General features: G+C 37.1%; 1 protein-coding gene across 1 annotated transcript in view; it reads right to left on the bottom strand.

The window, feature by feature from the left end:
- HDAC9 (histone deacetylase 9) overlaps nt 1-21,397 on the bottom strand; it is a 491,690-nt gene that overhangs the window by 440,877 nt on the left and 29,416 nt on the right. The window contains exon 2 of the mRNA XM_062569209.1: nt 7,548-7,663. The gene's annotated coding sequence lies outside the window, so the exon portion shown is untranslated. The remainder of the gene's footprint in view (nt 1-7,547; nt 7,664-21,397) is intronic.

The raw sequence follows: 21,397 nt of genomic DNA, 5'->3' as shown, positions 1-21,397 counted from the left end.
AAGCCTCCTTATATTTCCTCTTAGAAAAGCATATTAAATTGGTAGTGGTTGTAAAACTATAGCTAGTGTTACTTCTTCTAGAGGATCTGCCTATCTTCATTCTCAGAGTGGGTTGGTTTTTGATTATTTCTTTTTGAACATCCTGAGAGTTTGTCTCACACAGATATCACTTAACTGGGAAATTCTATGTTAACAGCCATTACTGAGCCACAATAAAGTAAAACTAATTCAAGTTACTAACATTTCTAATGGTCTAAATATTTAAAAATATAATAATCATTTTTCTATTTTTTCTTTGGCGAAAGAACACTAAATAGGCTGCTGCTTTTTTATTGTTGCAACTTTCAAAGTACTATTTCAAAAATATTAAACATCGTTAATATAGCTTGAGATTTAAACTCAGTAAAGACAGACATTAAAGAGTTGATTTCACCAAGGTGCAAATACGTAAACTTTACACATTTTAAACTTGTTCTATTTAGCAGTAGCCACATGTTGATACGCTTTTGGAAAATCAGCATGATCCCAGGGATGTTGAAAAGGTCTCTCATCCTAATCAATGACCAGCCCTCTGCAGCATCATTTCTCACATTTGCAGCAGTAAAAGAAAGAAACTGTTTAGTGAATTTCCTGATCAACTGGATATGTGGTTTAACACTGGAGGACTGTGATACCAGACACTGATGTTTGCAGAAGCTTGTAGTAGCTAGAAAACTGCTGGATAGTTCAGTATTTCATACATTTTCCTCTTTTTGGGGGGGGGAGGGGGCCTCTTTGGTTTTACTTGCCCTTATTCCTTAACGGAAATGATTCTACCCCAACTGATTCCACGAGAAACTTCAGGGGGTTTTAACAGAATCGATTTTTTTTTCTATCACCTAACTGCTCCAGTGTTACAGGTGTTAATTTCAAGATGAAAAACAAAGCACAAAATACCTAATCTGAAAGAACTCATTGGCAGGAGGGGGGAAATGAAAAGTGAAAAAAGATCTCTCTGGTCTGATTCCCCTGCTCAGGTGGAAGAGATGAAGTTTATTATTATTAAAGCTGTTCCTGTCCTCTGTGACCCTTATTTTTACAGAAATACTGCTCATCCTTCTACATAGGTGCTTTTTCTCTTTGAAAAAGAAGAAATACTGGCTAAGAAATACCCAGTCAACACATGCTGTAAACCAAATGACCTCCTGTCCAGAAAAATAACAGCCTCGGCAAGGGATAGAATACTTAAGTACTGGTGGTTCACAAAGAACCTATTAATGGAAGACGTATTTTGGAGCATTATACAATCAAAAGAATAACTAACTCTAAAACATATCTGTGGATATTAATTCACCAGTGGGGTTTTATTTATTCAATATTAGAGAACAACCAACAAAAATCTTTCCCAAAACAATAGGTTAACAATCCCCTTTAAGAGCATATTATATTTCCTTTTTTCGTGTGTAATGTTCACAAATCTGTTGAGATCTGTGCACATGCAACGGCAATAGGATGTAAACATTTCCTTAATGATCCTGCAACTTATAACAAGCAAAGCAAACAACCAAACATCAGCACCTTCCCCTTTTGGGATTCAGCATTTACTTTACAGCTCTACAGATAGCCAGAGTCTGGTCCCTTAAGGTTCAAAGACTTGAGATCAAATTAATAGGTAACACTGTTATCGCAAGTAGATGTTACTACACAGGAGACCTGTTAATTGCATCATACAATGTAAGGGAATAGTCATGTGCAAGGAATACTTACACAATACTTATGTGTAAGAAAATACTTATGTACACTGGTGCTGCAAGCAAACCCTACCCAAAGAGGTTCCTCAAATAACACTCGCATAAGGCATGCATAATTCTTGCACGTTCCACATCTCGTCTTTCAGTGGTCTCGTTGGACAATTCAAGGCTCATATGAAGGAAAAGGTGTTCTAAAGAAATAAGCATTTCCTCCACCTACAACACCACTGCACAAAGCTTCTACTAATAGTAATGCTTCAAGCACTTACGCAGCACATCACTGTAAAAATATAAATAAATTTAGCGTTGCACATAGTATTTGAAACTTTCTATAGTATTTTAGATTTGTGTTAATGATATGAGCCATCCCCAAAGCAGGCCGGCCTGTAAAATTCACTTACAATGTAGTGCTACTTTACTAATTTGTCTCTCGTCTGTGTAACTAGCATGTATGAACGTACACACACAATCTGTTTATACACAGGTTAGTTAAAGATAAAATGTAAAATAATAAAAAAGTAGAATTACTTTTCTGTTGTGGCCTACAGCCCTGAAGTTTACAATACATTATGGACATTTTCACTGGTCTTATGTATAAGGCACATAAATTACTGTTCAAATAAGGTAAGATCCCAGCACACAAAACAGGAAAAAAAATGAATACTCTCATGATGAAATGGTAATGTTCTCACTTTCCTGTGTAGAAATTATTTTAAACTACCTTAACTATTGGCTATAAGCGAATATAGCAACCTAGATCCTAAAGAAGCACAAGATTTTTAGGAGAAGAGAGTCTAGAACACAAAAGCTCTACTGTAACACTAACAGATCTCCAGCAGGCTTTTGCCATTTCAACTACAGGTTATAAATTAAAAGACTGTCTTCTAAAAAGGATCACCATCACAGGATCAAGCTGCTCATGTCAGTGCCAAACCAATTGATTTTTCTACTTGGATACTACGGATATTTCATCCACTACTGCAGCATCTTAGAAGTGAAAGAAATAGTATCAATATTTCTAACCCAAGTTAGACACAACTGCTTTTTTATCTATTCATCTCCTAAGGTTCACCTTGCATAAAAAACATCTAGGGCAAAAAAAGGACAAAAGCTGCCAGATGACAGAGAAATATTAGCCAGATAGGGAAGAAGTATCTTTGAAAAGGATTGGGAAGTGAGAACTCAGCTAATATAGATAAAATTAGCAGATTCAGTGATTTTATCTTCTAAAATCTAATAATGCAGTATTAACCGCTCAGAGAAATGGGAGGCCTTTCCTACCACTCAGCCTATTACAGTGACAGCATTGGAAGCAACAGTTTGAGTGACCTCAAAAAGGTGCCAAAATACTATCGAAAACATGTCTCAAACCCTAGAGTGGGGACAGAGGAGATCCCAAAGGAGAATTTCATTGTCTTTCAGTCCACAGCATTCATTTTAAGCAGGATATGAGACTGAAGTCCACATAAATCCTGCCTCATATCAAATGGTTAGCAGACTCAAAATCATTTTAGAAATGCATTATAGTTGATGAATGGAGAGAGAAGCAAGTAATCTTGTAGAAGTGCCTATATTTCTCCATTTACTAGCCTGTAGATACTAGGAGTCAGTTAAGTGCCTAAAATGAGACAGTAGGTAACACCTGCCTCCTGTGATGATGAACTTCACAGATGTATACTCTCTGCAAACTGTATCATTAGGAAGGGGGGACTGCGTGAAAGAAAAATGAGGACACTGTAACTGATGTTGCCCTTAAATACTGTAACGCTGAGATATTTTGAGATGTTTGGTGAGTCAATTTAGACTTTTCACAGGTAAACTCTAGTGATCTGTTGTTCTTGATTTTGAAGTGGCCAGCAGGAGCACCTCAGGCCTGAGAAATGCAGCTCCTAAGGGAATAGATCTGCACTTTGACTAATAAGGAGCCACAAGAAGCTACAAAGTAATGAATTTTCATATTAAACGGCTAGATAAAACTCAAGCGTAACTCAGTATGGCAATTCTTATCTTCTATAATGCAAAGTCACTAGTCTCAAATTGGGCATCCAATTTTAATTCTTATGACTCCTTAGTTCATCTCCCCACTGTAAATTAGAATAGCAATATGCTAACATCTCACTGCAGTGTGGGTAGGGTAATTCATTAGTATGTGTGTAAGCACAGTGATTAGCAACACAGGATAGCTGACAGGTAAATCAGGACTTCTGACCTCAAAGTCTGTTCAGAATAGTGGAAGCAAATAAGAGAGGGGACAATATCTTGAACAGCAAAATTATAAGTAGAATCTCACTAAGTGACCACCAAGCATTCTGTTCACTGAAAGATTACAAGGCCCTTAGAAAAGAAAAAACATGTTAACATGCAATTTAGACTGTATGATATTACATACATATTAGGGAGATAAATTAAGATTTCCTAGGAAAAATAAATTCTGAATTAATTTCCTAATTCCAAATATTTGACTTTTCAACCTTAATTTTCCTTTCATATTTTTTGTACATAGAAATTACTACTAGGAACAGATAATCTGAAGTCAGTCTTATTTGCTTTAACAGAGCTGAGATTTTATTCACCCTGTCGATTTTTAACCTCTAACATAATTTCCAGAAGATGCTAAAACTTCTTTAGTGAGATAATAAGGTGATAAGTACCTCAGACAAAATCATGGCTCCATGCAACTTGCTGCACTGCTCATATGCCAATACAATAGTGAAACGTCATACATGGTAGACAGCGAGTCTACTTCCTTTCCGAATGAGGAGGTAGGTTCACAGACTAGTATAGACAAAAGTGTATACGTCATCCTATATTGTAAATATGAAAAAAAAATATAAAAGATACTTGCTATACAGCTAATATCCCTTGGAAAGCGTTAGAAAGCCAATTTAGAAGGATGAAAATTAGAATGGATGAATACAGTGTGTACATGTTCCCACATGTCTGTGAAGGAACATAGAGACTTCTATTTACACTAAAAATTAAAAGCAATACAAATTGGTGCAAGAATGTGCCTCAGTTAAAAGCAGTGCAAATTCATTCAAATTGCATACTGTTCAAGCTTACTCACAACTTTTTTAAACTAAAGTTCTTGGAAAAGCTAACTAAATATGCAATAATTTTTCATTCAAAATAGACAACCCACTATTTTCCTCACACTATTGCTAAGTTTTTCAGTTATTTCCTAATCTATCACTTCCTATCAGCAGGAGAGAGAAAACCACAAAAATTCTAATTACTACCATGATCACTAGTTCTGTAGCTATTCCAAAATATTTATCTATTTTTACTTTCCAGTAAAATGCTATAAACATTGGCAATGGAACATAACTCGTAGATTCATTAAGAAATCTGTGAAGTTATAAAGTTTAGAGAAAGCCTTTTGACTATCCTACAGTGCTTATTGTGAGATCAGTGTTGTTTTATTTCAACTCAACAGTAGTTTCATTTTCCACAGATCCACTTGTATGTCAAAAATACCTCATCTGTCTTCACAATGAACTAATTAAAACTAGGGAAGACTCACTACAGTGCACACTGAAGCATTCTCAATATTGTTGATGAGACTCAACTATATTAAGTATAACTGAGGATACTAAAAATCTAGTGAGAATGGACCTTAAGGACTAGATTTAAAGGTATTTAAGCACTGGACTCCTCCTCCTGAAAACAACAGTAGTCTAACTACCTTTCTACATTCAGGTCTCCCTGATTATACTGAACGTTTCTCCTTCCTGCATTTGGAAACACAGCAGACATGAATGCACATTTGCAATCTGTTTTCTGATAGCAATGAGAATATATTGGATTCTTTTTCTCTGTGAAAGCCAATTTCATTTTTGACTATGTGTTTCAGCAGACTACATCTACTGCAAGATAGGAAATGTTAGAAAGAGACCTAATTAACTGCAATATCTTGAGATCTGAATTGTACATTTAGGAACCTCATGAAGTTCAACAAAGGCAGGGTCCTGCACCTAGGGAGAAATAACCCTGTGCACCAGGACAGCCTAGGGGCTGACCTGCTGGAAAGCAGCTCTGCGGAGAAGGACCTGGGAGTTTTGGTGGGCAGCAAGTTAACCATGAACCAGCAATGTGTCCTTGTAGCCAAGAAGGCCCATGGTATCCTCGGGTGCATTACGAAGAGTGTTGCCAGAAGGTCGAGGGAGGTGATCCTGTCCCTTTACTCAGATGTAGTGAGTGGAGTACTCAGCTCTACACCTGGAGTACTGCATCCTGTTCTAGGCTCCGCAGTAGAAGAGAGACATGGAACTACTGGAGAGAGTCCAGCATAGGGACTCTCAATGATGATCAGAGGACTGGAGTATCTCCCCTATCTCCCCTATGAGGAAAGGCTGCAAGAGCTGGGCCTGTTTAACCTGGAGAAGACTGAGAGGGATTCTTATCAATGTCTGCAAATACCTGAAGCGAGGCTGTCAAGGGGATGCAGTCAGACTCTTTTCAGTGGTGCCAAGCAACAGGACAAGAGGCAATGGGCACAAACCAAAACACAGGAAGTTCCACCTGAATATGTGGAAGAATTTCTTCACCATGAGAGTGACAGAGCACTGGAACAGGTTGCCCAGAGAGGTTGTGGAGTCTCCTTTTCTGGAGATACTCAAAACCTGCCTGGACACAATCCTGTCTAACATGCTCCAGGTGACCCTGCTTGAGTAGAGGGGTTGGACTCAACCATTCTGTCATTCTGTGATTCTATGAAAGTACAAGTTTATTTCATATTAGCCACCATTGGGACGCATACTTTTCTACTAAATGTCCCATCGTACTTTGTACTGATAATTCACTGCAGGCACCAAATTGAACTGGAGGGGAAGGAAGGGGGGGAAGCCTAGTGTGAAACTCAGCTATTTTTACTCCATTAACATAAGAGCAATTATTCCTAGTTTTCAACACTACAGTCAACAATTCTCCAAAAGTCTTAATTGAATTACATTTCTATGAGATGCAGAATCTAGCAAATGCATACCATTTACTAATTATTACAATGTTTTCCCTGATGCTGTTATACTAGCTGTTTGCACAAAGGCAAAGCAAGCAGAAAATAAGCCACCTGTACAACGTTATTCTCCTAACAGTACCAGAAATAGACACTTGAAGTGTGGGTGAATGAAGTGTGAACCATATGGGACGTTGCACAGATTTGAATTGGGGACTCTCGCTCTTCAAAAGGAGTGAAGTCAAGGCGTGTTCCATATGTAACATTCTTTTTCTTTAGAAGTTTGAACATTGGCTACAGCTACTAATAGTTCACCTTCTGCCAGGTGAGACAGCAGTAGCTCATTTTGCAGGCATCAGATAAAGCAGGTACACAGACCATTGTTAATTATGCATCGATAAAGATGGAAGCTCAGCAGAAAATGGCCAATATGGACAAATATGACTTTAAAGAGAGAAACAACAGAATGCCATCTGTTCTCATTCTTTGAACAATGTAGCTATATAAAGACAAGCAATAATCTAATGAATAGATAAAAATACTAAGTTATAAATATGTTTTAAGATGCCTACTCATGTCTAATCACGATTCTTCATTTTTTTAAATGAACTCTATGCAAATATTTAAAAAGTACTGCAGACCTGTACTGGATTTATAATTCAAGTGAGATAAGGAGCCCGAACAATAGTCCTTTTTCACATATAGCCTCTTCTGTTTTATAAGACAGACAAATCTTATTAGGTGCAGCTGGCATATGGGTTACTTGCCAAATTCATTCTATCATCTGCACAAAGAATTCCGCACATTGTAACACAGGAGAGTGTTCTGCAAGAGTGAGGTAAAAAAACAAGATACAAACTGACCTGGCTGTGTTGTGGAGCTCATCGCTGTTGATAGAATGATAGGTTGCTGACAGTGCAAAGCCAAATCTTGGCAGAAGTTGTTCAGACTTTGAGGTTCTGCCTGAAGTGGGGTGAATCTAAACACAATAAAAAAGAAAAAGCACCTTAGAGATATATATTAATAATATACTGTTTTTTCAATGACGACAAATATGACAATTACGTTAAAAAAAAAGAACATTTGAAACTTTTCTCAGACTAGAAGTTTCTTCTGCCATGTAAATTTCCTCTCTAAAACTGTAGAGGTGGCGATCATCGAAAAGAAGACTAATGTTAAAAATCTTCAAACCTCAGGACAGTCTAGATTCAGATACAAACTTGCATTGTAGCACACCTGTAGTCACAAAATGATCTTATAAAGTAAAAAGGATTGGTCATTTCTCTTTCTATGAAGATCAGAGAGTTATATGACCTGTAGAGTTTGAAAGCCTTGAGGAGGAAATAGATAGATTATATTCTTATGGCTAAGCAGTGGCCAATTCAGTTTTACTCTTAACTGTAGACATTTGTAGTTAGCACTGAAATGTGAATATCCAAAAACAGATTTGCATTCAGAAGCCTCTCTGGAAAAAGTATTTTCTAATCTCCAATGTTTACATTGCTTATAACACAACTTGTTGAAATAATTAGCATAGCTGAATGGATCTCCCACTACTAGCTAATGACATTTCTGACACTGCCAAGAAAGCTCCTAATAGTGTGGGCTGCTTGAGAGTAAGACAAGGAAGTTTCTGTAATTTGGTTGAACTTTTCTCACAGTCCTGTGGCACACTTCGTTCAATGAAGAAGCAAAAGAGGCAATGCTTCTCTAATACTTACATATGCTCTAAGTTTAAAGTTGCAGAGAAAAGAGGCTTTCAGCAGACTAAAATATATTTCCACTCAAGCGTGATATAAACAGAAAAATGGGAGAGAAGGTTATAGTGCATTACAATACTTTTAAACTGTAACTATCCTATTCAGCCACTGCTCCTGAAGGATCTAAGTAATCAAAGATATTTTTAGCACTGAATATTTTAGCAGCTTTTGTCATGAGTTTTTTAAACCACCAACTGTACATTTGGTTTCAGGTTGAGTTTGGCCAAATTTCAGACAGTAAATTACATTTTAACTAAGTATAATTATTATAAAGTCTCATTATCATTTGAGAAATGTAAATCACTTATTTAATAAGTAACTTCTGCTTGTATGTGCACTAAATTAGCTTGCTCAAATAGGCCTGATCTTTGGATATATCCAATATTCCAGCAGATAGCATCTGTAAAAAACACGACTCATGCCACTTTGTGCAGATCCTACATATTTTTCCTTGCTTATCTCATGAATTAAGTTCTATCACTTTTTTAAAAGGGACCACTATTAAACTGAAAAGACTCAATTAACTAATCTAATCCAAAACCTCTGTTTGCATACATCTTTACCTTAACTGACACAGGTGAGTTACATCCACATACAGCTCCAAGAAATTTCTTGTATATAAATACAAGAAATGAACACTTCAGGCTAGTAGAGTTAACATTTAATTTCATAAAGCTCATTATTACACTAGCAACTGCATTGATAATGAAGAATATTTCCAGGGAATCCAACTTCCATTCATTCAATGTCCAGCCTCAGAGATCTGAGTGTGCAGTATCCCATAGAAAGGGAAGAGAAAGTGAAGGATATTAATGCTTAACTGTGGACTTTACTAGAATTAATTTTCAGCAGAGATTTAGAATTGAACAGAATAGAAAGGTCTAGGTGTTAGGATTTGACTGCATTCTAATAAAAACACTTTTCTGATCACTATATGTAGAACTATTATTTTATCTAACCTCACTTCATGTAGACCCACCCACTTACTAGATATTCTGAGCTAATATAACCAGAGAGCATGCAGTCAACTGAGACTGCAGGATCAAATGGCTAGGGAGTAGCTTTCATTGCATGTAAATAAACCTCTACTTTCTCCCCAATGAAAATGCTTGTAATGTAATTTGGGATTGTTAAATTATTAATGCTGGTTTTTCTGTTGAGATCTAGAGAGATCGTTAAATATGTTTGGCATACATCTGTTAGTGCAAATACCCGACCTTTCACACTCCATCAATAAAATAGCCCTACCTATCCTAAGCTACAGGGTTATGAATACCAGTTTTGCTGACAATCTTTAGAAAGAAGTTTCTTCATAGCTCTTTCATGCTCTATCTTCAACAGCAAGGAAGACTTACCCTCAACAGAGGAAGGTCAGGTTAGGGACACATATGAGTCCATTGGCTCTGACAGGATGCACCCATGAGTGTGAGGGAACTCACCAATGTCATTACAAGATGACTCGATTACTTTTGAAAGCTAATGGTGACTGCGGGAGGTTCCTGAGGACTGGAAGAACACAAGTGTCACTCCTATCTTCAAGAAGCAGAAGAAGGAGGATCCGGGGAACTATAAGCCAGTCAGCCTCACCTCTATCCCTAGGAAAGTGATGGAGCAACTGATTTTGGAAACCACTTCTGAACACATGGAGGACAAAAGCGTGATTGAGAGCAGTCAGCACAGATTTATGAAGGAGGAGTCATGCTTAAACAATCTAACAGCACTCTGGGATGGGATGACTGGCTTGGTGGACAAGGAGACAGGAACGAATGTTTATGCTTGCCTTTAGTAAGGTTTCCAACACTTTCTCCCATAACTTCCTCATCAACAAACTGATGAACAGACTAGATAGGTGGACTGAAAACTGGCTGAACTGTAAAGCTCAAAGATCAGCAGCACAAAGTCCAGCTGGACTGAGGACTGGCTCAGTCATTAGCAGAGTACCTGAGGGGTTAATACAGGAGTCAAAACTGTCCAACATCTTCCTTAATGACCTGGGACAGAGTTCACCCTCAGCAAGTCTGCAGATGATGCAAAAGAAAGGTTGCTGATACACCAGATGGTTGCTCTGCCATTCACAGGGACCTCAACAGGCTGGAGAAATGGGCTAACAGAAGTCTCAAGAATTTCAAAAAAAGGGCAATTCGCAGTTCTGCAACCTGGAGAGGAAAAATCCTATGCACCAGTACATGCTGCAGGCTGACTGGTGGGGGTTCCCATGGACAACAAGTTGAATGTAAAGCCAGCACTCTGCCCTTGCAAAGGCAGCCAACAGCCTCCTAAGCTACTTAAGGCAGAACACTGCCAGTGAGTTAAGTAATCCTTCTCTACTCAACATTGGTAAGACCACATTTGGAGTGCTATGTCTAGTTCTTGGGTCCCCAGTACAAGAGAAACATGGATATACCAAGCAAGTCCAGCCAAGGGCCACAAAGGTGATCAAGGGACTGCAGCATCTGTCATACAAAAAGGAGCTGAGAGAGCTGCAATTGTTTGCCCTCAAGGAAAGAAAGCTCATGAGATCTTATCAGTGTGTATAAATACCTGATGGGTAGGTATAAATAAGATAGAGTCAGGCTCTTCTGAGTGGTTGCAAAAACTGAAACAGACAAATTCCATTAACAGAAGAGGAAAAAAGAAAAAGTCCACACACACACACACTTTTACCGTGAGGGCAATCAAACACTGGAACAAGTTGCCCAGAGAGGTTGTGGAATTTCCATCTTTGGAGATTCCCAAAACCAGTCCTGAGCAACCTGCTCTAGCTGACTCTGTCTCAAGCAGGGGAGTTGTACTTGATGATCTCCAGAATGCCATCCAACCCCAACTATTTTATGATTTTGTGATGTGAAAAGGGAACGAAAACATGATTTCCAAGACCACCATAGACAACACCGAACATTCACTGAAGTTAAACTTGCTGAGAATAGCTCTTGTATAATACAGCATTCTGCAGAAAGATTTCTGTTCAGGAATTTTGTAGATTTAATTGCACTGGTAGTTTTATATTTTTATGAAGTGACAGTTTATGAAGTGACCTGATATTCTATTTCCATATATTTCTTGTACATGCAAACCTTTCATTAAGTAGAATGCTGTTGTGCAGGTTCACTTTTAACAGCTCCTCACAAATATGACACAAAGCTCATATTGTCAAAGCTCACATTCAGAACTATGAAATATTCCATATCATCATATACAGCATTACATCATCTTTGAGTGTGACATTCTCACTCAAACACACTTTTAATGAAAAAAGGACATCCTTCATTTCTTTCCCTTTATCAAAGCAATGTCATATTGTAAATCAGACAGTATAAACTGCAGTGGCGCACACATTTTAACGTCAGCCCTAAACCAAAGGAAAAAGCAGAAGGCTGACCATGGTAGATCAAAATTTTTATGTGAGGTACTGTAGTCCTTGGGAGATGCATTTGTACTCAACTTCTGCCACAAAAACAGTATATCGTTCCTGATCAGCCAAACCATGAGGATACAACGGTATTTGCACTCTGTAAGGCAATACACTTTACCTTGGCACCAAGGATAATAATTCATCCCCATTTTTTACCCAATTTATCAACTTGGTAGATTAAGATATAGCATAATATATAGCGAATTAACTTCTATCTTCAGATCTATCACTGAAGGTGACACTGACTTGCATTTGCTTACCCAGAAACAATGACTCCCTCTCTTTTATCTTCAAAGAAAATTCAGTAGTTCATGTGCTCCAACAACTCATGCAGCTTTGAAACTGCAACAGGAATGATATGAGGTGGAATTTAGATCTTCATGCCTAGTGGCTACCATAAAGCTTATGTTTCTCATGACTATAAATAGGTACAACATTTTCAAATAGAAATAGGAATTTCAAGTTAATGTTGTTCCTTTAAACTGTCAACTTCTTTCTCTGCTGTTCCCAAAACTGTACTCACTGACTACCTTTTTTTCTATCTTGTGCCTATACTGCAAAATTCCTTAGGGAATTTGGTTTCTGAAGTAGGATGCACTGAATACAAATTAATAGAATTCAGATGAAACAGCTATTTCTACTTACATTTCCCACTTCCCCAAGATGAATTTTTTATAGGCACTTGTGAAATAGGCATATAGTTTTCAAAACTGTGTCCTAGAGGTATCTTCCAGATTTCTCTCTTCTAGGAGGACTTTTTATCCTACTCTAAAATATCTCTATTTGTAAAGGTTTTCAGAAAATTGTTATGCAAAGATTCTGTATATAAAATATGCAACGATATACTTCGTCAAAGAGTAAACACAACAGGTTGGCACCCTTAATAATATATCCAGTAAGTACAGATTATCTGCTGCATATTTTATTTTAAAATAGCTTCCAACTGCTTACTGACAAAGTTGTCTCATATTTGAGATCAAAATGCTTTAGGCTATTCACCTCAAATGTGTCACAAGAAAGGAACTAGGGTCTAAAACAGACATCAGAATTAATATAAATCCTGTTGTCTGGCAAGAGCAGTAAATTACAGAAGAACTGAAAGTTCTTTTTCATTTTTTTTTAAGACAGATCTCTGCAGGGCAGGAGCAGCAAGATGGTTAAAAAATAAATACTTCTTCCAAATGACTGGCATTTTACACAAAAATCTTGAATAGATATCCATATTTAATTAAAATCAAAGGAAAACAAATTAGATTAAACTTGAGATCTTAAACAATGCAAGAAGCCAAATCACAGTGAACTTCTGCTAAGGTGAACTTAACTCATGTAAATAGAGAGCTCAAATCTAACCCTTCTAATTTTATGTGAAACTTCAAAATTTGATTGGAAAGTAAGCTGGCTAGGAAAAAGGAAAGAAGTAATATCATATGTGTTAAATGCTGGTACGAATTTTAAGCAAGTTGGCCTTAAAAACATCAGTTGAACATCAAAACAAAAAAAAATCTCGTTAATAGCTATATGCTCTTTTATTGCATTTCTGTTATAATTGATTTACAAATGTAACACAAGAATAAGGTAGATTAAACATGATGTTATACAATGTAATGCTATCAGGCAGTGACCCTTATAGGCAAGCGTAGATTTACTAGTAGAATTATCAAACAGAAACTCCAGTCTAAAAGATATTTATGTTTCTCACCACTTTCAGTGGGAGTTTGGGATTTCTATAGATCAGCAAAGCCTTCATTATCCAGCACACAGAGCAGTACCGAGTATTTTTACAATAAGGTATTCAAGTATCTGATTCTTAACTAGATACTTACTTAAACTATTTCTGAAGTCAATAGAAATTTTGCAGTACAATATCTTCGCAGTTCTGTTATTAAAGAACCACTCTTGCAATGAGTTCACAGAATCACAGAATAGTTGAGGTTGGAAGGGACTTGTAAGGATCATCTAGTCCAACCCCCCTGCTCAAGCATGATCACCTAGAGCACATTGCACAGGATCACATCCAGGTGGGTTTTGAATACCTCCAGAAAAGGAGACTCCACAAACCTCTCCGGGTAACCTGTTCCAGTGCTCTGTCACTCTCACGGTGAAGAAGTTCTTCCTCATATTCAGGTGGAACTTCCTGTGTTTTGGTTTGTGCCCATTGCCTCTTGTCCTGTTGCTTGGCACCACTGAAAAGAGTCTGACTGCATCCCCTTGACAGCCTCCCTTCAGGTATTTGCAGACATTGATAAGATCCCCTCTCAGTTTTCTCTTCTCCAGGCTCAGCTCTCGCATCTTTGTAGCCCTACGCTGGACTCTCTCCAGTAGCTCCATGTCTCTCTTGTACTGGGGAGCCCAGAACTGGACACAGGACTTGAGATGAGGCCTCACCAGGGCTGAGTAGAGGGGCAGGATCATCTCCCTCAACCTGCTGGCAATACTCTTCCTAGCACACCCCAGGATACCATGGGCCTTCTTGGCTACAGGGACACATTGCTGGCTCATGGTTAACTTGTTCACCAAAACTCCCAGGTCCTTCTCCGCAGAGCTGCTTTCCAGCAAACCAGCCCCACTGTTCTGAACAGTGATACTGCTTTAATCTTTGACATGCAGTGCCTAACAGAAAAGGATGTCTTACAGAGTCTCTAAGGAAGCCTCAGTAAAACAAACACAAAAGTATACTGGGTAGTAGGAGATACAACAGTGTTGTGCAAAAAGGAGACTAGGTCAATACAGTCCCTTTGTTTCCCACTAGAGCATACAAACTGGATAGCATGGTGTTTCAATACAGTATCAGCTACATGACTGCAAAGACATCAATCCTTCCTCCTACCCTCTAAATGGGGCTGCTTCTGGATGCAGAAATTAAAGTCAAGAAATTCACAATCTTTGATTTGAAAAGCATATTATATCCCTCATATGCAATACTTAGCAGTTTTTACCTCACAGATCTTGCAAGCAAACTACTCATGCAGTTGTAAGTGAGAAATCTCAGCCATCTTTCTGGTAAGACAAACTTTCCTTTCTGAAGCTCTCTTAAGCAAGCAAGCGAGTCATATACCCTTATGGTCAATCTCTTTTATATTCACCATCCACTACACTGAGCTGAAGCAAATAAACACATCCAAATAGCAAAGTGATGATGATGATGCTTTCAAAAATGAGTCTTAGGCCTCAATTATCAGGATTAAATAATACGCTTCGAAGCAGCTGTTTGGGTTTCTGCTATGCCAATTACAGTATATTGGCACAAGCTTCTGCTTGGTTTCAGAGTGAAGCCAACTGGAAATACGATCAAGCTGAAAACAGCCGTTTTCTTCTATGAAGGTTATTTTCAGCCTCATGAAGTCTTTGATCCAGTCACTATGCAGCTGCGCAAAAACTTCTGCTGCAAAAGTAACAGCCTAAGCTGTGCTGCCTGCCTTATCCACGTTAGCCCCCTGGTTGGGGAGCACACATCAAACTGTGCCCTGACACCCTGAATGCGAGGTGCAAGATTCATCCTGCACCAAGCACCAGCAGGCAGTACCCACGATCTCCCCAGAGCGGGGACTGGTCTGCATGAAGCTTTCACAGCAAAGGGAGAGAGTATAAGGCAGGCCTCTTTCTGTCTACCTTTCCAAATTTTATTATTATTAATTATGCCAGGTTTTAATCAGCATAAGGAGACGTAATGGACTTCTCATAGATTCTTCACAAGTCCTGGTGAAAACAAGGATGGAAATACTGAAAGTTAATGCTCTGCAATGCCTCGAGAGTAGCTGGCAAGGAAAGATATTGCTTTCAAATGGAAGAGATGGGGCCAGCAATGGACAAAATATCATCAGATACATGAAGACATCCAGTATATAGGAAATTCCATTTAAATATAAGAAAAAAGTTTTTTTTTTCCCTACGTGGGTGGTCAAACATTGGAACAGGTTGAGATGTTGTGGAGTTTTCGTTCTTGGAGACATTCAAATGCAACTCCTGATCAACCTGCACTAGCTGAGAAGGAAGGCTCGACTAGATAACCCTCAGAGGTTCTCGCCAGCCTCATTAACTTGATGATGAGCTCCAGGATTTACATGGAACAACCCTTGTAGATCATTCTCAGGGAGAATCTGAAAGAGGCAAGACTTCACAAAATCAATGATTTATTGTCAATATCAATTACTATCAATACGAGTTATCCATGACTTAAAAAAAAAAAAAAAAAAAAAAAGTCTTACAAGTTGAATGAAACAACACTACTGAAACCAAAAGAACAGATTCTCATATATCTCAGCCTGCTGTGTCCAAGAACATCCATTTCTCTAAGACCACAAGAAATTACATGTAAACCATAAAAAAGATGAACAACTGGTTACAGAAGAATACAGGAAGAAAGGACAGAAGTGAGGAAAATCATGGTCTGTTTACTCTGGGTATGCATACATGCAGAATAAATTAAAACCACTTCAACACACTCATGTTCTTAACAAACTGTCTTACACAAGAAAATAAAGGGGTGTGTGTGGAATTAAGTATTATCTTTCAGGTTGTAATATAAAAATTTTGCCACAGATTCAAGCAAATTAATGTAATTTAGAGCACTGGTACTAGAAACAATTTTTGTAAGGAAGAATAAATACACATGTAAATGGAGGCCTTATGAAATGGTCTGGCTGTCTGAGCCTGTAATATATAGTTCACAGCGATTCAGCTTCAGTTCATTTCCCTGTTCCCCATCTTCTTCTTAAACTGAGGTATGCTTCAGGTGCTATTGAATCTTACTGTACAATGTTGAAACTAACAAACAGCAATGGATAAAGAATTTAGGTTAAAATGTATTTTTCCCCTATTTCATTTTTTTCCCTCTCTTTTCAAGTAAAGGGCAGCATAACAACTTGCTTATTATGTTTTAAACTGCATTTTACTGAGTTAGGCAGCACATGAATATTTCACAGCAAGGGTACTTTTTAATTAAAAAACGTCAGGATATCAAAGCTTCTTACAGAATTGTAATTTTGGACTTAACATCATGTTTATTTAGACCAACAGAACAGATCTCATGAAACAACAGGAGTTATTCACACCCCTGTGGGAGTCTATCTGTCTTAGCTAATCCAGATAGCTAGTCTCTTCCTATAAAGAAGAGATGCTCTCAAGGGCATCTCAGACACCTGACCTCAGATCTGAATTGCCTCTGAACAAATCAGTCTCACTCTCTCTTCCCCAGCTCTCAAAGGAAGCATGAGGACATATTCTAGCTAAGTTAAAAAAAGAAAAAAGAAGAAAAGCTTAGTGTATAAATATTCCCAAATGTTATAAAAATTTGATTTGGAAACACCAACATTAATTTGGAATCATTTCACTTAGATATGTTACAATAGTTTGAAGTCTTTTCTGTTTTTAAAACAAAAGGACTTTCTCTCCCTCACTGAAAGAGGTAACTTACCTACTTCCCCAATATACAATAACTAAACATTTTCATTTGATCAAAAAGATAAAAATAAACAGCTGGGGTCATCATGTTACTAGTTTATGAGACACTAGCTCATCATCCTCGTATATAATCCTGTGATAAAGTACCTTGCTTTAGGGTGGGTTTGTTTTTTTTTTTGTTTGTTTGTTTTTTCCTTTTCTGACTGATTAGCCCTTCTTTTCTGTTGCTTTTTAAGATTTGAACAATTTATACTTTCTATTTATCTTATTCTATTTATCTTATAAGGCATTTAAAATAGTGCTTTCTAAGTGTTTGCTAAACACTATACTTAGTGCTTGTCTTCAGTAAGACTTGGGTGAAGTTACAGGTAAAAATCTTACATGTTAGTTATGTTTTTATGTAGATATTAGCATAGATAATTAAATTCAATAGCACAGATAATCAAATTCAGCAAGACTTTATCTGTTTTTAGAGCTCAATGTGTTTCTGGAAGTTGTGCTTTGACATTTGGTTTGGACAAATCCACAAAAACCTCAAGGTAAATCAAGAATGATATTCTACTTCTTCCCACGCCTTCCACATATCGCACAAAGCTGTTCACGCTTAGGTCAAAACCACTGTTGCTATATCAGTTATGAGCTAGATGTCCCAAGCAGGAAACAAAACTTTTAGTAAGATGTTCAGTACTCTACTCTTATAACTCACCTCTAAAAGTGACACAAAGCTGTCTGACCTATGATGAAATGAAAGAGAGCTCTTATGTTGTGTTTCAGTGGTCTTGAATTGGTTCATTCCTGCAGACTGCTGAACGCAGGTTTTAAAACATGAGCTTCTGAAATCTCAGTTGTTTCAGTGTCTCCCTGAAGACACAGTATTCAGTTTTGGATACAGCCTAGTGACACCAGCATATTGAAAAAGCTGTACAAGTGCAACTTTGTTTAGATTTAAACTTTTGTCCTGTTCTATACTTCAAATATTTCTGAGCCTGGGGAAGTCTAAGACACTTACAATACAAGATATATTTCTATAACCTTAGAGGGAAAAAAAGTGAAAGGATTCTGAATATTACAGCTTATCAGTCATGTAATATTTAAGCTAAGAAATGGGTACTTGAAATAAATGAAATCTACACAACCTCAAATCCACCGGCAAGTCTGACCTCCACCAGACAGAAACTTTCCAGAAAATAAATCTAATGTAAGAGTAAGGCATGTAGAATACAGACTACTGATGAGTTCTTTATAGATTGAAAGTCCCAAGATTATAAAGCAAGAGAAGCATTTAAAATTGGGTAAAATGAAGACCAAGAACTTTGGTAATCATCTTCAGAAAGTGGCCGGCTATCTTCATTACTTAGCACATATAAGCCACAAGTGAGATCAAGATCATCTTGTATTTATACTAACAGAGTTTCTGCTGCAAAAAATTTGCAACCTTAATTAACAAACCAGGTACAGGGGGACAAAAGGCCTTAGAGACTCAAAGCACAATGTTCCCTAGCAAACAATATCTTTATTTTAAGAAAGGGAGGGGGTATAAAATGAAAAAGACTAATGTGGGAATCAAAGGAGGGGGGCTGTTGCTACATTACAGTCTTAGCAAGTTTAGTAGAAAATAGAAGAACTTTGTATGTGGAATTTCTGTCATAACTGTAATCCGTTACGCAACACGATGTCCAATATCACTATGTCATGTGTTCAAAGTGACTGAGTCAACATTTTCCATTTAAATCTGTGCTGAAAAACTGGGTTTATCTGCCAGGCATCAAGAAAGATTTTTGTCATTTGTACCACCAGGAGTCCTTCGGATTTTTTTTCTTAATTAACAGCCAGGTATTCTTCTGGTCATTGAAAATAAATTTTCCTCAGGAAAAAATATAGTTGGCCAGAAATTATATCAGCCTAGTTTTAAGACATAAATCCATTATAAGAATCATTCTATTTGCTCTTAGTGAATTTATCTAAGTTTGGAAAGATATTAGCTTTTACATATATTAGGTTTCAGTTATAGCTTCTCAATGTCCAGAAAGCTGTTACCACAGTCTTTAATCATACAAGCAGCTCTTTGCATTGTCTGAAGAGTAATAAAAATTTTGTTGAGCTAGTATGACAAAATTAACCATTCAGTAAAGCTGATGAACTGAAACACATTTACACTGGATGTCTAATGGTGCATTTATTTACAGTAGAACATAACTTCCTGTAAGACAAGTTTACAAGTTAAATCAAGGTTTGTTAGAGAATGCTTCAGCAAGAACTGAGTGACAGAAAAGTTTGATTAACACTTTGGCATTTTCAGTAGTGGAATACAAACCAAGAAAACACAGTCTTTCTGCATCAGGTAGCTAAAATAGGTCTCAGGTAAAGGCCTGAAGAAAATATTTCCACATAAAATTAGTTTTCTATGACTTTACCAATATCACTGGAAAAATATAATACATGTTTTATAATTTAGAAGTTGGTATTACAACAAATTCTTCATGCTGAAATTTCATGCGGGAACTTGGCAGCCACAATTCAAAAGATTCATTGATATACCTTGTAGATGAATTCAACTCAAAGCAGAATTTAGCAGAAAGTTCTGTCCCCTGGTGCAAGAACACATCGTCTTTTAACAACAGAACTAGGCGAAAATAATGGGAAAAGCAAACACAGTATTTTTAAAGACCATGGAAAATAAGCCTTGTCCAAAGGAAGGGGAAAAAAAATGACAAAGCTTGATTTCATTCCTTCATAAAGAGTGCAAGCTCAGCCAACAGATACCCACAAGTTCTGACCTTTACACAAACTTGTTTGCTCTCACTCACTGCCTGATGTTTGAAGGAGAAAATCTCCACCCAAGACATGCAAAATCAGCTCATTGATTTTCCCCATGAGATACAGTAGGTATATACATACTTGTACAAAATACTTGCATCAAGTCAATCACAAACTTTCACTTTTGTAAATCTCCGATATTTATATCAACTCAGGTATCAGTTCCAAGAAAAAAGGACAACAAAGCTGTTTGAAAAGTTGTATCTAGTGACAAGCCGGAGACTAATCTCCTTACTTAAGAAAATAAATTCTGTACCTACACTTCTGCATCTACTTCCACATATACCAAAAATAATGGACTTCTTAATAAGAAAGGAAACTGAGTCACTCGGTGATTATGATCACAACTGTGGAAAGGTTTTTTTTGTTGTTGTTTTTGTTTTTGTTTTTTTTTTTCTATTACTTCATAGTCAATAATCTGAACATGGATGGGACAGACCACATCTGTGAAAAGAAATGCTAAATTTAGTTGGATATTATGGGCTCTTTAAAGAGACAATTTTTTGTTAAGGATACGGATTTACAGTTCTCAGATGTGAAAAAGGGTTTATTTTTATCCTAGAGGAATGAACAGGTAGGCAGATGTCAGCCAGTCAAACGGAATCATGGAACTCATTTTACGCTTCAGTGCGACTGAATTCCACTTGCTGTTCCCTCTAAAAGAGGTAGATGAGTGGTCAAACGAAGGGGCTATTCTTAAAAAAAAAGAAAAGAAAAGAAAGAAAGAAAGAAAAAAGAGTATTCATTGTCCTTAAAAATGGTCAGTTTATGTGGTACTTTACCTATGCTTCAATCAAATATAATCACATGAAGATTTTTCTTTATCATAAATATTAGATAATATTCTGGTATTAATTACTGCGTTGTAACTTTAAGAGGCCAATGAAATTTGAAACTGAAGGGGAAAATATGTCATCTTACCATTTAAAAGTTTTTTCAGCTTGCAGGAGCAATTTTAAAATCAAACCATCAACTGTCAAACTAATGTAAGCAAAACTAATGTCAAACAAAATAGGATGTTTCTTAAGCCTCTGGGACTCAAATAGAAGTACACAGAGAGATAAGCAAAGGCACAGAGTTGGGGAGGAACACAATAAATGCTGGAGATAGAAACAGAACCTGATTTCCACCATATTTTTCTCCAAAGAAAATCTCTTATTATCTAACATTCAGCAAGACGGATGACCACTAATGTAAGAAAAAATATCCAAAATTGGAGTTACAAACCCTAATTCCTTATACTGTTTTTCTTCATATTTTAATTTCAGTTGATTTTTAATGTAACCACAGAAACAGTGTTTGTAGGTACACTAGAAGAGTACTT

This window comes from Rhea pennata, chromosome 2 (assembly GCF_028389875.1).
Source record: "Rhea pennata isolate bPtePen1 chromosome 2, bPtePen1.pri, whole genome shotgun sequence".
NCBI lineage: Eukaryota > Metazoa > Chordata > Aves > Rheiformes > Rheidae > Rhea > Rhea pennata.
This window is presented reverse-complemented; position numbering and strand designations above follow the sequence as displayed.